Source organism: Neomonachus schauinslandi, chromosome 10, assembly GCF_002201575.2.
Source record: "Neomonachus schauinslandi chromosome 10, ASM220157v2, whole genome shotgun sequence".
In the NCBI taxonomy this organism is placed as follows: Eukaryota; Metazoa; Chordata; class Mammalia; order Carnivora; family Phocidae; genus Neomonachus; species Neomonachus schauinslandi.
In genome coordinates, this window is record NC_058412.1 from 45,880,491 (window position 1) to 45,898,128 (window position 17,638).

General features: G+C 35.3%; 1 protein-coding gene across 1 annotated transcript in view; it reads left to right on the forward strand.

Moving 5' to 3' along the window:
- LRRTM4 (leucine rich repeat transmembrane neuronal 4) overlaps window positions 1-17,638 on the forward strand; it is a 707,152-nt gene that overhangs the window by 99,375 nt on the left and 590,139 nt on the right.

The window sequence follows — 17,638 nt, forward strand, 5'->3', positions numbered from 1 at the left end:
CCGATTTCCCCCCCTTCATTTTTCCCTTCCTACTATCTTCTTTTTTTTTTTTTTAACATATATTATTTGTTTCAGAGGTACGGGTATGTGATTCATCAGTCTTACACAATTCACAGTGCTCACCATAGCACATACCCTCCCGAATGTCTTTCACCCAGCCACCCCATCCCTCCCACCACCCACCACTCCAGAAACCCTCAGTTTGTTTCCTGAGATTAAGAATTCCTCATATCAGTGAGATCATATGATACTTGTCTTTCTCTGATTGACTTATTTCACTTAGCATAATACCCTCTAGTTCCATCCACGTCTTTGCAAATGGCAAGATTTCGTGGGGTTTTTTGATGGCTACATAATATTCCATTGTATATAAATATCACATCTTCTTTATCCATTCATCTGTCAATGGACATCTAAGCTCTTTCCATAGTTCGGCTGTTGTGGACTTTGCTGCTATAAACATTGGGGTGCACATACCCCTTTGGATCACTACATTTGTATCTTTGGGGTAAATCCCAATAGTGTAATTGCTGGGTTATATGGTAGCTCTATTTTCAACTTTTTGAGAAACCTCCATACTGTTTTCCAGAGTGGCTGCACCAGCTTCCATTCCCACCAAGAGTGTAGGAGGGCTCCCCTTTCTCCGCATCCCCACCAATATCTGTCGTTTCCTGACTTGTTAATTTTAGCCATTCTGACTGGTGTGAGGCGATATCTCATTGAGGTTTTGATTTGGATTTCCCTGATGCCGAGTGATGTTGAGCACTTTTTTCATGTGTCTCTTGGCCATTTGGATGTCTTCTCTGCAGAAATGTCTGTTCATGTCTTCTGCCCATTTCTTGATTGGATTCTTTGTTCTTTGGGTGTTGAGTTTGATAAGTTCTTTATAGATTTTGGATACTAGCCCTTTATCTGATATGTCATTTGCAAATATCTTCTCCCATTCTGTCGGTTGTCTTTTGGTTTTGTTGACTGTTTCCTTTGCTTTGCAAAAGCTTTTTATCTTGATGAAGTTCCAATAGTTCATTTTGCCCTTGCTTCCCTTGCCTTTGGTGATGTGTGTAGGAAGAAGTTGCTGCAACTGAGGTCGAAGAGGTTGCTGCCTGTGTTCTCCCCTAGGATTTTGATGGATTCCTGTCTCACATTAGGTCTTTCATCCATTTTGAGTCTATTTTTGTGTGTGGTGTAAGGATATGGTCCAGTTTCATTCTTCTGCATGTGGCTGTCCAATTTTCCCAACACCATTTGTTGAAGAGACAGTCTTTTTTTCCATTGGACATTCTTTACTGCTTTGTCAAAGATTAGTTGACCATGGAGTTGAGGGTCCATTTCTGGACTCTCTATTCTGTTCCATTTGCCTATGTGTCCATTTTTGTGCCAGATAGTCCCTTTAATATGAAGGTGTCTTTGTTGATGCTTAATCCTGACTCAAAAATTGCTGATTTGGGCTCTGCTGTAAAATTCCTGTGTGCGGTAGTCTTATAACTACGATACTACCTTTATTCTATTTTACCTGCATTTCTCAATCTGGGTACTATAGACATTTTAGTCAAGATCATTATTTGCTGTATATCTTTGCATTGAATGATGTTTATCAGCATCCCTAGTCTCTATCCACTAGATGCCAGTAACACCTTCCCCTTAGGTATAACAACCAAAAATGTTTCCAGACATTGCCAAATGTCCTTTTGGAATGATTGCATTATATATTTATTGACTATATTCCTTTGATGATTGATAATTATTCCTTTCCCTTATGTTCCTGGAAGTGTATGGGAGGAAGGAGCCTGGACAGGTATGCTTCATCCTTGTTTGCCTTTTTTGAAATTCCATTTTTTAATCTTATATGCTTGTTATTTTTAACCCCCCCCAAAATTTGTTCTGTAAGGCCCCTAGTAGGCACTGGGGGAAAATGGCAATTTATAAATTATAGACCCCAAATAAAATATAATATGTGTCAAAATATGGGACTTTCTGTTGTCTGGGCATTAATTCTTCATAACAATTCATTCCCTTAACCAGGCACATGAGCCCCAGGATTAATTTTTGGCTCAGATGTTTGTAATCACAGCATAGACAGTATCGCAAAACAAACAAATAGACAAGTCCACGGATAGGGCACTCAAGAAGAATTTATTCAATAAGGCAACAAATATTTATTGTGTGTCCTATATACCAAGTATTATGCTAAGTACTCAGGATACATCAGTGAAAAAAAAAGTAGACTAAAAACAGAAAACATGCCATCCCCTCATCTAACTTTAATCTATAGGAAGAGATAAAAAATAAACATGATAAATAAGTGAACATCAAGAGACAGGGATCCTACAGACCACTTTAGGAGTTTGTTGGCCATAGTAAGTAAATTGCATGGTATATTGGAAGCCGGTAAATGGTATGAAGATAAAAAAAGCAGGGCAAGAGACAAGGAGTACATATATGAGGTTGTGTTTAAACTGAACTGGGTTGGATAGTGAAGAACTCTCTAACAATCTGACTGTGTGCAAAGTCATGGATATGACTTAGGGAAGAACATTTAACCTGGGAAACAGCAAGTTCAAAGGCCTGTGGCAGGTACATACCTGCCATGGTGTAAGATTATGTGGCTGGGACAGAATGAATGAAAAGATAAAGTCAAAGAGATGTTGAGGGGGGCACTGGCTTGTGTAGGGCTAAATAAGCATGGAGGGACTTTGTACTTTGCACACTATTGAGAATCATTGGAAATGTTTGAGCAGATCATTCTTAGTAATGATAGGATAACAAAGTTTTACTTCAACTACCATTTTTCAAAATAAGTGAAGAGTATATGCTACAGTGGTCAGAAAGGAATTTTTCAGGGGATGGAGCACCATCTAAAAATTTTCTAACCTGATCTCAAATTTCCATGTGACTTTGCTATCTAAACATGTTGCTTTTTTGCTTAATGTTGTACAAAATCAGAAGATCAAAATCAACAAAAATATATCAATAAACCAGATCAAGTCACATATTATTATTACTTTTTAATCATTAAATGCTGTTTAAATCAGAAATGCTGTTGTCTCTACCTCACAGAGTCAGTTCGAAGAGCTCAATAAGCCCACATTTTTGTGTTTTAAGAAAAATACCAAAAATTTAGTTAGAGCCTAAACTAAGAACTCTTTGGCACAGAAATGGCTGTTTGGGTTGCTATGTACCTCTTGTTAATGCCTTAGGACTTCCCTGCTACAAGTCCATATTTTTTTTTCCTTCAGATATTATCCAGTGCCATTAAACTAATTCATAAGAACTAGTCATCTAATTAATAAGATTGTGTTCTCCATTTGTTCCTTTCTCTTCTTCTGGAATTCCTGTAATTCAGATAGTAGAGTGGTGCATTTCTCTTGTTTCTTAAGCTTTTCTTCTTACTTTTCATTTTTAAAAAAATTTTGTTTAGTGTTTGTCTTAGGTTAGGCCTCCATAACAAGAAACCATAGGCTGGCTGGCTTAAACAGCAGCAATTTATATTGTCACAGTTCTGGAGGCTAGATGTCCAAAATCAGGGTGCCAGCATGGTTGAGTTCCATCAGGGTTTTATTTCTGGTGAGAGATTTCTTCCTGGCCAACTTCTATGTCCTTACATGGTGGAGAGAGAGAGAGAGAAAGAGCTCTCTCTCTTATTCTTTTTGTAAGGCCAGCAATCCAATTGGATTAGGACTCTACTCTTATGACTTCATTTAACCTTAATTTTCTCCCAAAAGCCCTTTCTCCAAATATAGGTACATTGAGGATTAGGGTATCAACCTATGAATTTGGGAGGAACACAATTTAGTCCACAGCAGAGTTGTTAAATAATTATTGGTATCCTAGAGCATAACTTTTTTTTCAGTATTTATGTGCTCTGTTATCATTCTCTTTGTTTTTTTTTTTTTTTTAAGTGCATCTTGTATATAAATGTGTGTGTATGTGTGAAATACTTGTTTATGTGTGTATATATATCAGATCATTTCTTTGTAATAGTTTCTTGATTTCGGTTAAGAGTTTGAAATATTGTATTTTTTCCTTTGGCTCTAAACTTCTCTTATTAAATTTTCTTCAGAGAAGATCACCTGTGGCAATTTGTTGGTTTGATTCTATTCTTCAAGTAATTGAGTTCCTTAAACAAAGAGTAAATTCCCTTTGTCTACTTATACTATTCCATTTACACTAGACCAACCCTCACAGGAGTGTGTGTTTACTATTGGCAGGGACTAAGAAGTCATTCATTAGCAAATGAACAGAAGTAATTCTTTCCCTGTGGGCTGAAAGTAAATGGGCTTCAGAGCTGAATCTTCTTGAGAAGCAAGGGGAGCCTCCTGCTTCTCAGTTTTTGACAAAAGAAGGAGGAGTAGGTCTCAGTTACATGAGAGAAAAATAATTCTACTTTTTAAAAATAATTCTACTTTTTGAGTAGAGCCCCTAAAGGCAGCCAGGACTGTAAGCTCAGCAATATTTCCCCATATGTTAGCATAACATAGGCAGAAGCAATTCATCTCCTAATATTGGCAGGACACCCTGGGTCAGTTGGTGCCCAACAGGTACACTCCACCGTTCACATGTGCAACGATGCCTCAGTACCAAGAATTTACGCATCACACTTCCCTACCTCCCCCATCCCTCCTATCAATGTCTGTTATTTGTATTAGTTGAATCAGCCTAGCAGGACATAGCAGAGACAACATCCTCCTAGGCCTGTTGTGCTCTGCCCGAGTCAGAGCCCTTAACACCTCTTTGACTTTATTTTTTCTTTCCTCCTTCTGTTCCAGGGGTCAGAGTTCACCTCAGTTTTAAAAATTTTGTTTTATATATCTTGTGTTCTTGTTTTAGTCTCTTAAAAAGAACAAATTTAATCATTTAACAAATGTTCACTTAGCAATCATTTGCTGTCTTGTTGGTGTTTATACAATTCTGTACCAGGTATAATTGGATAAATAAGGGAATAGAAAGAGACTTCCTGACCTTCCTGAGTTTATTATACAATTAGAAGTTCAGACATGATTAAATAAACAGAGATAATTAAAATAAGCTTGGGATAACCTCTTCTGACTTTGATATAAAGTCCTGTGGAAATACAAAATAGCGGCGGTCAGAATGAATTTAGAGTTCACCAAGAGATGTATTGAAGAAGATGTCTTAAAGCAGTTTTAAAGGAAATCAGAGATGTGAGTGGGTGGAAATTGTTACCTAGCCTATGTGGAGAAAAAGCAAATGTGAGAATAAATGAAGGTGCAATGAGGATTAGAAGATTTTCAAGTAAGCCAAGTTCAGACATAGCTTCGTTTATATGCCTAAAAAAAAAAAACCTTAAATTTTCTTTAGCATGTATTTTTTTTTTGTTTAGTAAACACAATTTTCATTTAACTCAGTGCATTTCAAGCTATGTGAAACAGTCTAGATCCAATGATAATTGCCAGGTTTCTACAATATGATTAATTGTATTATAGGAAAATAGGGAAAATAGAGTATATCCATGTCTTATTCTCTGATTTCACCAGTTGTCTGCATAGAGATGGTACAAGAATAAGAAATCCATACCCATTCCTCTGACCCAACCTCAGATAAAATCTGAATGAGTCTTAGGGAGGAAGGATTTCCCTAGCAGTGAACTGTGGAATCTTCATAAGAATTATTCTAAAACAGAGAAATGATGCAAAAGACATAGTTTGAAAAAGTGACCATCAAGAGTTTTAGCATATGCCTGATGGAAATTAGTGTGGTCTGATACATGTGAGCTCTTGATGCCTTTCTCCAGTAAATCATGATGAAGAAGAACCAAATATAAAGATTGCATTCTCATGATCCTCATTGCTACTGACTCAGAAACACTTGCTGAATTCTCAGCACTTCTTGTCCTAATAAAATGGTGAAATCATGCAAAAAGGATAAACCACAGAAGTGCAAATTTCTAAAACTGAGGTCTAACAGAGGCTATATTTGGGATATGGGCTATTTACTTACTTTCCAAAGTGTCAGGTTGAGTGTTTTGGTCTAAAATGACTATTTAAGAAATTATTTTGGAATGTTTATTTTCCATTAAACAAACAAATAACAGGGTAATAGTTCATGCACTAAAACGTTTAAAGTGAAAAAATGTTATTAAATTAAAAATGCTTCTTAGAGGTTTAAGTTATTGCGATGTAGTCGTTTTTTTAAATGGTTAACTTCTTATGTTTTTAAATTCCTTGCCTACCGTTTTAGAGACATCTGTTCATAAAGACATTTTAGGGAGTTAAAGCATACTAGCAGGCTATTTACAAAATGAAACTTAATATAAATACTTTCCTAAGCAAAGGCAAAATTTTTTGAAATACTACAAATTTAAAAGTTACTTTGTGGGCGCCTGGGTGGCTCAGTTGGTTAAGCCACTGGCTTCGGCTCAGGTCATGATCCTGGAGTCCAGGGATTGAGTCCCGCATCAGGCTCCCTGCTCAGCGGGGAGTCTGCTTCTCCCTCTGACCCTCCCCCTTCTCATGCTCTCTCACTCTCTTTCATTCTCTCTCTCAAATAAATAAATAAAATCTTTAAAAATAAGTAAATAAATAAAAGTTACTTTGTATTGATTTTAGAAAATATTTTTGATTATGTCTTTTAAGAAATGCAAACCATTTATGTCTGGGGGGGGAAGCTTTTATTTTTACACATTTGATATAATTTATTAGAGCAAGAGAAAATATATCTGATGTTAGCTACTGGAATGCTTACTTGAAAATTCTGCTCCCTGTTGTGAAGATAATAGAAATATAATTTAGTGTGTACTGCCCCACTTGTCTTCACAAAAAATTACCATAGCATGAAAATAAGCAAGAATCTACTCTCATTGCATTTATATTGTATTAGCTATTCTCAAAAGAAATATTATAGATTTCTCACCTTTTTAAGGCTATTTTAATGCAAAAATTATAAGAAAGTCCACACACCAAAAATGTCCTTTGATTGATAAAGTCAGTACTTAAGGAAAGAAATAAATGTGGCAGATGAGTTGTTTTGCTTACCTGTAGCACCTAAAGCCATATTTGGCACAGAGAAAGTGCTCAAGCTGTATTTGTTGACTGAACAAATGACTGCGGGTACCATAATCATATATGTGTGTTCACTATTCCATTTTTAAGGAAAGAGTTATAATGGCTGGTGAACTAATAATATTTTTGAAGGCTTTTAAGGTATTTTTTATAACTAAGTCTAATAAAAGATGAAATGTTATAGCATTTTAATGATACCTCTTTATTTCAGAGACCTATTTTTTCAGTTACATACTAACTTCTTTTCTTGTTTTTTTCTTGACTCAGTTTCTTCAGTTTTTCTGCCAGAAAGGAGACCTTTTTGCTAAACATGGGAAGCCTAGTTCTAGGCTATAGTTTTGTCTGAAGTGGTATACTTTTACTTTTAATAATATTCCTTTAATAAACGTCCATAGTAACAGAAACCTTTTAAAATAGTAATTTTCTGAATTTATTTGAAGACAGGGTCAGAAAAGGCAGAATTTTTTTCCTTGAGAATGGATTTGTAATCATTTTGATGTTTGGCAAGTGTAAGCCTTTGTAGAAGGTGAACTGTATTTATGAACAAACCTAAGGCATTCAGTAACAACCACTACAAGTAAATGTTTGAGTGTATACAATATATTTATATATATTATATGTATATAATATACTTATTCATAAAAAATTCTAGATGAACTGAATAATTTGTAAGTGACCACAGAATATTATCTGTCACTAAAGGCCAAAAAGTATAATAGCATCTGGCTTGCTCATTTTGTAGGCCCATTGTGGAGGCTTTTGTGGAGGTAAATGTTTATTAGTTGTTACAATTAATTTTGCAGTCATGATTTGAATGTCCTCAAGATTTAAAGGACAAAATGAAATAAATATTATTCTAATTATAATAAAGCAGGTTGGGAAAGTGGACTCTCCACACAAAGAGAAAAATACAAACCATATTTTATTTAAAAAAAAAAAGATGTTACATGGACTATGGAGACAAAAATACTTGTATATTGTCATACTACTCCTTGATTTGAAAGTATAAATTTAGAGAAATACTAGTCAATTATATAGATATCCTATAGATGATTGTGGTCATAATCTAATAATCAGAAATGAATCAATTTTTTTAATTTGGTTAGTTAATTAGCATTTACTGAATAACATTTGTTTTTATTTATTTACACATGTGATAGATATCTAAGAAGTACTTATGATGTATCAAGCACTGTGCTAAAATCTGTGATACAGAAGCTGTGTTTGATCTCATGAAATTAAGGTTAGTAAGGTACATACAAATAAATAGGCAATCACTATGCAGATGTTGAGAGAAAAGCAAGCTGCTGTGGAAAATTTCTAGAAGATATTCATAAAAGGGATTCTATAGGAGATTCCTAGGAAAGGTAGTACTGTTTAGTTGTAGCGCTTAAGATGAAGCTATATGTTGAAAAGGAATTAAACAGGCAAATGGGTGGGGAAATAGAATGTTCAATGCAAACAAAACAGGTTCTCGCATGCACAAAAGTTCTCATAGAGAATCAAGAGAATATGATATCTGGCAAGACTTAAATGTAGGTCAAAATGGTTGATGCATGGAACTTAAGGCCATGTGGTTAAACCTCAAATTCACCAAGAAATCTTGTTGGCTACAAAACTGAGAAAGAATGAATTTAAGGACTTAATATGTTCTCACACCTTGTATAAAAGAAAACAGTTTTCAAGTGGCAGATTCATTACAGAGAGTAGTCTTTAATATATTAAAAGTGAATAAGTATTAGCATGAAGAAATGCATTTCTCTAAGCAAAGTCTGTGACATATAGTTAAGATAGAGCCATTCTTCCATTATAAGTATTGTGTATAGGAATATGATTTTACTAAAAGTACTCCCTTAGAAAGGAAATGTGTATCAAATATTTGGGTAAAGTGGGGAAACTTGTTTGTGTCTTCTTTGGTGATTTTATGGTGAATTTGATTTGCAATACACTGGATTGCAAGCATGTAAGTACAATTTAGAATCATAATCAATATTTCCTCCTTCCTACATCATTACCATTAAATCTTTCTAAACCTGTTATGGAATGATTGGATTTCAATAGGACTTTAGAGATTATCTTATCTACCTTCTTCATGTTATATAGGAAAAAACACCATTGGAAGTAGTCAAATTCTATTATTTCCAATAAAAATTGTATGTATTTCAGGTGTACAGTGTGATGTTTTGATAAATATATATATTGTGAAATGATTACCACACTCAAGGTAATTACCACATCCGTCACCTTACACAATTACCGTAAGAGATCTACTCTTTTAGCAAATGGTCCATCTCTGATTTTAGTCTTGATGTTTTGATGTTTGACTTTCTAGCCAGGTATCTCATGCATTGGAAATGAATTATTGGTGCTGTGTAAATGTGAGGGGGAAAGGGTATAAAATGTGTACAGGGAGGACTAGGAGACTTATTCATAGACCACATGGATCAATAAGCATATATTTCTTCGTATGACACTACCCTGCTCACTTTCCTCCCGATCCTTTCCTAATAGCTTTTGGCTTCCCAAGAAAGCACGATTGGATCAGAACAATCCCTAATCACTATGAGAAATTATAGAAAAAAGCAAATCTTTTACTGACAGCCAATTATACTTAGGAACCTGTCCTTATGGAGTTCATGGTCTCTAATTGGTTTTAATGCTGATAGTGGCTATGGTTGGCAAAGAAATAGAGACAATTAAAACACACTGAGATAAATAGAAGTATGAACAGGGCTCTTTGGGAACACAGAAGGAGGTCACTAATCAGACACGGTTTGGACAATGAACAAGGGAAGGCTTCCTTGGGCAGGACAATGAAACTAGCAGATAAGCTATTCATATAGCACTCAATCATATAACAATCAAACTTTATAGCATTTATCAGACTAAATTATAATTATCTGTGTACTTGTCCATTTCATTTACAGACAAGGATTTGGCTTTGTCTTTATTTTCTCAGCTCTTAGTACAGTGCTTCACACTTAATGGATGGAAGGAAGGTAGGAAAGGAGTAAAAGATGGGGGAGAGATGTAGGAAGAAAGGAATGAAAGTAAAAGAAAGCCACCTGAATAATCAAGTGGAATTAGGAGCACTTTTTATTATAGGAAGCAGTCTAATCTTTCAACCCTCAACCATCTTGTCAGTCAGGAGTATTGCAAATATTTCCTCATTTTTCTGGTATATGGAAACAGATTTGTGATCATCCCTTCTTAGAAGAAAGTCCTACAGGGGAACACAGTCACCTGCCAAGTTAGAGTCAAGGACCCCAGCCATCTACACGGTTGGGGGAATTACTATAACCCTGCATGTAACTAGACAGAAATATTATTGATATTTTCCTGGTCTTTTATGCTTCTAAAACATGGGTTCATATATAAACAGGTAATTTCATTCCAGGAGTGGATAGTGGGGTGGATGGTTAGGTGAGGGAGGTCCCTAGAGTAGGCATTTGTGTTTTGCTTCTCAATATCAATTCTTCCTCCTGCTGGAAATGTCCCAAATTTCTTGTGAGAAATCATCCCTCTTATTCTCATGTGTGGGTAGAATTTTCTCCAACACTGGCTGTATTGGATTAAACCAATTGGACTATACATTTCACATGGCACAATAATTGGTTCAGAGTAGCACATTCAGAACAAATGGATCAAAAGAAGCATTGCTGCAACTTCTGAAAAGGAAAACCTCTCACTGTGTCTGGAATGTTAGTGTGAGTTTGAGAGACTAGAGTTGCTGAGGTCAATTGTCTGTCATGAAGGGGAGCAGCTTGATGAGGAGACAGAGGAAGGGACTTGAGATATGGATCTCCATGGTCTGGTTTGAGCCTTAACTGCAAGTAAAGCCAGATCTGCCCATAATCTTTTCGGGTCTATGAACTAATCCATTTCTTTTTAGTTTAATACACTTTGGGTCAAGATGCTTCCACTCACAAGTGAAAGAATCCTTAATGATGCAAGTGGTGAACTAGGAATTATAACACCCGCATTTGAGTCAATAATCTTGTCACTAACCAACTACACTTGGTAGCAAGTTACCTTTGTGGTTTGAAAACTAACTACAAAAACAGACAAACAAAAAAGAACTTTCCTGCCTACTTCAAAATACTGTTTGTCTCAATAGAGACAATGCATATAAAAATACTTTATAACTAGTACATTAATAAATAAATTTAAGGTACTATTGTTAATATCTCCATTTTTCCTACTTACTAATAATGAAACTAGGGTACCAAAACTAGATAGTAGAAAGTTAAATGAAGATATTTTAACTTTCTATACAAATTTATTTCTGCCATGCTGTGCTGCTGGTAAAATGTAGAATAATTTTCAAAATTATATTTCATTAATGATGGCAATTTCTGATTATTATACCCTGCTCCCTTGATAATCCAGCAGCCAAAGTTACCCTAATGGGCTTTGATTGCACAGACATGACCTTGTGTTTCAATGTTGTCATGTCTTCTGTTTTAGACAGACATGATTTGAAACAGCCAAATTTCTTTTTTACAACCAGTAATTCACATTTAGGCTGTTCAAAAATACCCTTGGAGTTAGCACATCAAGAAGGCATTATCCCAAGATTAAACACTGGTAGCTGCTTGCAAAATGCTTGCAAATACGGAATATTTGCTAGGAGGCTGAACAGATGTGATTGTAGTATGCTGTAGAGATTTTGGGAAAACTTAGGAGTGGAACATATTAAGAGAGGATACTTTTCTCCCACTGTCTGCTAGTTGTTGTTCAGAGATAAATTAATTTCTTTCAAATGGTATCCTGCTAGAATCTTGGCTGTATGGCAAACTTCAGATTCTCTGCCTAGGCTTAGTGTCTTTGCTCACTCCTCTGACCTACCTGCCATCCCTTGAACTGAGGAGATATTTATGTGGGAAGTACTTGGAGGTCCCTGTGAATAATGCCAAAGGGAGGCAGAATTTCAGCCTGTGGAATTCAAGAACAGTTAGTCAGTCCTTCAAGAACCCATGTAACCACCACAGTTGTGCCCATGGGAGGATTAAAATTGAGGTAGGTAACTGGGCTGATACCACAGAAGCTCATTCCTAAAACAAAGTGAGAGAAGCAAGGGACAGCATGGCTTCAGAGCCTGACACCAACATCCCATTATCAGTAGTTCATGTGTTTCTCAAGGATAAGGGTTTTATCCATTCCTGTTTTTCAGAGCCTTGCATGCTGTTTTACATAGCAGTGAGCCTTCTGTTGATCACCTAAATAAATACATTGGTGTGGTGGTAGGGAGAATGATGTAGTGGAAACCCCAGGTCTTGGGGTCAAGTTCCTGGGTACCCAATCCTGGGGAAAGGTGTAAGGGAAAATAACTGCAATCCTGCTCCCCTGCATATTTTGCTGAGGCTAACTTCTGGTCTTGAGCCTAACATAGTTTAAGGATACAAAGGAAACTAAGGCTGTCAGATAACCACCCCACAGAGTCCTTTGTGAGGGACAAGGGGAAGTCAGGGAAAATGAAGAGGGCCTGAACATATGCTCCAGGAAACCTTTCCTGACAGTTCTTTTCAAAAGTAATCTAGTCCTCTACCTTTATTTGTAGCATTTTTATACTACTTAGATTATTCCTTGTATTTCTAATGCTCACAATTTATTATTCCTGGTTGATTATAATCTCCTTGAAAATGAGATTCGTGTCTAGTCCATTCACATTACCTCAATGTTGTTCCTTCTACATAGTTAGTTTGCAATGAAGGTTTGTTGAACAGAACTGAGCCCAATATAGTTAACTTACTAGCTTTTTATGGCATTGGTGTCTAACAGAATTATCTGGGAACATTGTAGATATGCAGACCTGGTCTATCCACCAGAGATTCTGATACATTCAATCAATTTTGAAGCTTAGAACATGGTTTTAATAATCCCCTCAGATGATTCTCATATACATTCCTGGTTTATAATCACTACTTTAGTGAGTGGGAAAGAGTGTTGATTTCCAATACATGCATCCCTAGGATAAATTTCAATTTGACCAAATTTTCTTCAGCATCCTCTTTCTCAGTCAGTATTCCTCTCCTCCTTATGGGCCCCCCATCCCCAATGTACTTTCCCATAGGAACAATCTCACTTAATTAGCTGTCTGCCAGATTGGAAAGCAATCCCTGATCAGGTGTTAGCTGATACTTCCTATGGTGTTACATCCTGTAAAGCAATTTCAATTTAATAGGGAAATGGGAGGACCAAAATCTTCAGGGCTTAAGATATCTAATAGGGTTTCAAGTACCAGTGTGGGAGCTATTTCAGGGCAGGAAGGTCTTTAAAATAAACCTTAAAAATCACAATAAAACTGACTCCCTATTCATGTGGATGGCCTCATGTCCCCAGATATCAGAATTACCAGTTATACCTGACATGAAAAAGTTTCTGGCGATTACTCTTCTCTTGCATTGTAAAATCTTAGCAAACATTTATTTGTCAACTGTCCTTTGTATAATATTTTTAAGAACCTATGATATGTGTGTATGGTTACTTCAGAAGCGCATATATATATGTATACATATATACATATATATACATATATATGTACGTACATATACATATGTATATGTATGTACATATACATACATATATACACATACATACATGTATATATATGAAAAACAAAACAAGTTATTTCTTCAGAATTCAAGAAATCATGACTTGTGGGACAAGGTTAGCAGTGACAGGTTGATTCCTCTAAGTTGTTTCCTTTCAGGAGCCAAGTCAAGTTTTTCTTGTTGGGAAACATTTTCTACTTTGCTCATCATGATGTTAAGTGGGGCAAGGAGGGGTAGGATGGCTACCAGAGGAGAAGTGCTGCACTAGGAGGTTACAAATGCCTCTCCTTTTCTATTCTGGGTTTGATTACCATTATTCCTTAAACTTTTTCAGTCAACTTCAGTAGCAGCTTAAGGTAGATAAGGTACAACTAAAGATAGGATTCTTCTACTTAAAAAAAAATTAATTTTTTTAAAAGAGAAAAACTGAAGAAATAATATTTCTTATTAAAGAAACTTTGCCAGTTTTTTTTTTTTAATTTCTTCTGAAGGAAGTAAAAACACGTGCACATGTTCACACAAATACACAAACTATACACTTAAATTAATCAGTTAATTAGTTAAATGATACTGTGTATCATTTATACATTTATTACACTTAATTTGTATACTAATCCTGTAGGGTGAAAATATTGTCTTCTTTTTTTTCCTGCCGTTAATTATCTTGATGAAGTTCCCACGTAGCAGGATGCAGTGTTCATTGAAAAACAAACAAAATGCTTTCAGTGGAAGAATGTTACTTGTATGATTAGATAAAAACAGCTATATTTTTTCTGATAGATGTTGACTCAATTATAATATTTTTCTCAAAAAGTACAAAAATCATTAATACCAGTAGACAGTAGAACACACACATGTGATTCATTGCATATTTTCTTAATTGACTGTTTAACTGTATTCATTTTTCATGGAAACATATTTATTAAACAGAGACTATAACATCTGTATTTAGACACTAGGGATTTAACATGGGCATAATTTCTTCTTTTGAAGAGCTTCAGTCTACTGGGAGAGTCAGAGAAGTAAAAAAGCAATTATAATATAGAACCATAAGGGCCACCATGGGGAATAAGGCTTTGACAAAGGAGGAACATCTAACCTGGATGAGAGGATTGGAGATATGCAGAGCTCACTGGCAATTTGGAAGAATGTAGCAGCCAGTGGCCCAGTCACTATAATCACTTATTTTCATGAGAAAACAGATGATGGGAATTATTTGTGAACAGAATTGTAGCAAATTGAATATTGATTTTATATTATATTTCTTAGGGACTTAAATTCTAAGCTTAACAGATGAAAATCCTGATTAGTAGCAACATCTCTTAACGACTAATTCAAATTGAGATTTATGACCTGATATAAAAAATTATGTCTGGAAAAATATTTCAAACCATGATAAATATTGAGCTGTTAACAAAGAATCACCAAATTGGAAGATAAATTTCAGGAGCAGATACAAGAGCAAATAGCCTAATTCCATAGGATTAAAAAACATCATGAAGGGATAACATGTGCATGGCAGAGCCCATACTCTTAACAAACAAATGTAGACAGGAAAAAAAAATCATTCTTATTAGATGAGATTAAATGATAGGGATAGAACGCATCAATTCAGAAAACAGATTTTAAAAATGGAAAATGTGAATAGAGAATATATTTTCTAACAAGGGTTGGTAAATTTTTTTGAATGTTTGTCAAAACAGAGTATTCTTATGTGTGTGCCTACAGATTTTGATGTAGGAATTCCCTCCTGAAATTTACCCAGGGTAAAAGGACAGGCTATGGGTTTGGACCAAAGGAACAATCGTTAGACATTTGTGAATTTTTTTTTTTCCTGTCGCTGCGTTATTTGAGGATCACTGTGTCTTCAAAACCTACACCCAGATCAAAGAGAAATAATTCAAACATGATTTGGAAAAGGGCCTGCGCTAGTGTTTAAAGGTGATTTTGGAAGCATTGAAATAGCCCTGAGAGTAGTAGGTGAAGCTACTTGCAATCCTTTAAATGCATATATATGATTTTGACCATGGCTCCTGTTGTCAAGATTTACCAATGACCTTTAACTGCCAAAACAAACAGAAACATAAACTAACAATAAACTTAAACACATACTCAAAAGTAGATGTGCTTTTGTCTAAAACTAAAGCTTCATTCTGCAGAGTATTTATTAGTCTGAAATCAACACGTAGTGATTAGTCAGCTCTTGAGATTTTCATGCAAGGATTACATCTTTTACATATAAAACAACATTTGGGGGCACATTCTAAACATAATGTTAGGGTAAATTTACTTGGTTTATGTAAAGTCTTTTTTTCTCTTAACCAAATATTATTCTCCTTGTCCCTGTCTCAGTTTGTCTCAAATAGGGGCATGGAAGATTGACATGCGTGTATAAATTTCTTTTCCCTGATGAATACCACAAAACAAATAAGCAGATACCAATTCTTTGTGAGAGTTTCTTGGTAAGATTTACTTTTAATTACAAGTTAGCTCAATAATCCAGGTCTAAGGAATAAATTCTTCCTCTACAATTAGAAATTATCTATTTAAAAGATTGGCTTTATTGACCAACTTTATAGTGGTTAACTTCATAGGATATGCATCAGCTGCTTGCTGAAAGAGAATTTATTTCCCCCTGAGCATTGGGCAGTATATTTTTCTAGTTATTTCCCATTAAAATGGAAAGATCTATTTTTGATAGTCATATTTTTAAGGTATAAAATTGCTGTATCCTGGTATTTCCTTGTTATTTGTGGAGTTAGAGCAAGAAATATTTTCTTTTCAACTGTTTTTCTTTATATGAAATGGAAATAGTCTCTTTTCCATACTCATGGAAGATATTTGAGTTTAATCTATGCATTGTACTAAGTGATGACTATCACTTTTCATAGTAGCAACTATATTATTGCTTTAATATAAAAATGATTTTCTTACTGTTAATCTAAACTAATATTAGCAAAAGAGATGATGTGTATAAAAGTCCCTATTACAAAACCCAATATAATTAATTGGTTGCTTAGTTTAGCCATTGATTAATAAATTGTCTCAATTTGAGTTTTCAGTCCAAACTCTAGGGAGCAGTTTCCAGGTATTATTCCCATCCTTTTTTTTTTTTTTTTTTAATTCAACTTCTCTCTTTAATCCCTATCCTCCAACCATTGAAAGAAGGATCATTATGGCACATATCTATTAAAATTTGCATGGTGTTGCTGATTTGCTGTTGTTTATAATTTATTCTTTCATTTATTTATCCAGTATCTACTGTTTCTGTACTGTTGGGCTTTGTTACAGAGATAAAGAAAAGGAAGCTAGCTCTGCTCTTAAGAAGCTCATTTTCTAGCGTAGGAGTCAGACATGTGAACACACAAAGATAGGAGAGAGAGATAAGTCCTGGAGACTTATGAGACTGAGTATGAGGAAACAGGTAATCCAAACAGAGATAATTCGAGAAGACACTGGGTAAATGCAGGTTGGCTGGATTTGAAGTCCTAATTCTTAGTTCAAATATTCCCTTTCTCCTTCAAGGCCACTTAACCAATGATAGCTGCCAACACCTCTTTTGTTTCAGGAGTAGCTCAGTGGCTAAATTAATTTCAGTTGATTAGAAGAGAATTCCTGGAAGGTTATATCTTTGAATCAAATAGCAAACACAAAATAGGTATTAGCCCGGTGAAGTTTGAAGGGGAGTGAAGGAAGAGACGTTGGTGAAGAGGAGGGGTATAGTGATGTACTGAGGTAATGCTCAATATGGAAATGAAATTACACTCAAAGTCCAAGAGATCTATCACATTCAAGTAAATGCATGTTGTTCTGTAGAACAGAAACAAGGCTTTAAGGGATTAGGGTGTTAAGAGGTGGCCCACTTCATAGATCTCACCCGTCTTTAGGTCTGTGCCATATTCAGGAGTCCCCACCCCACCCCAGTTTTCAATGGTGAAAAAGTGAAAGTATCGCTGGGCTTTATGTAATTCCCAGGAGGGCAGCCAAGTCAAAATTAGCATTTTGCCAATAAATCAAAGTAAATTGTATTAATTTGGTTGCAATTAGAGTGAGACTGATAAGTGG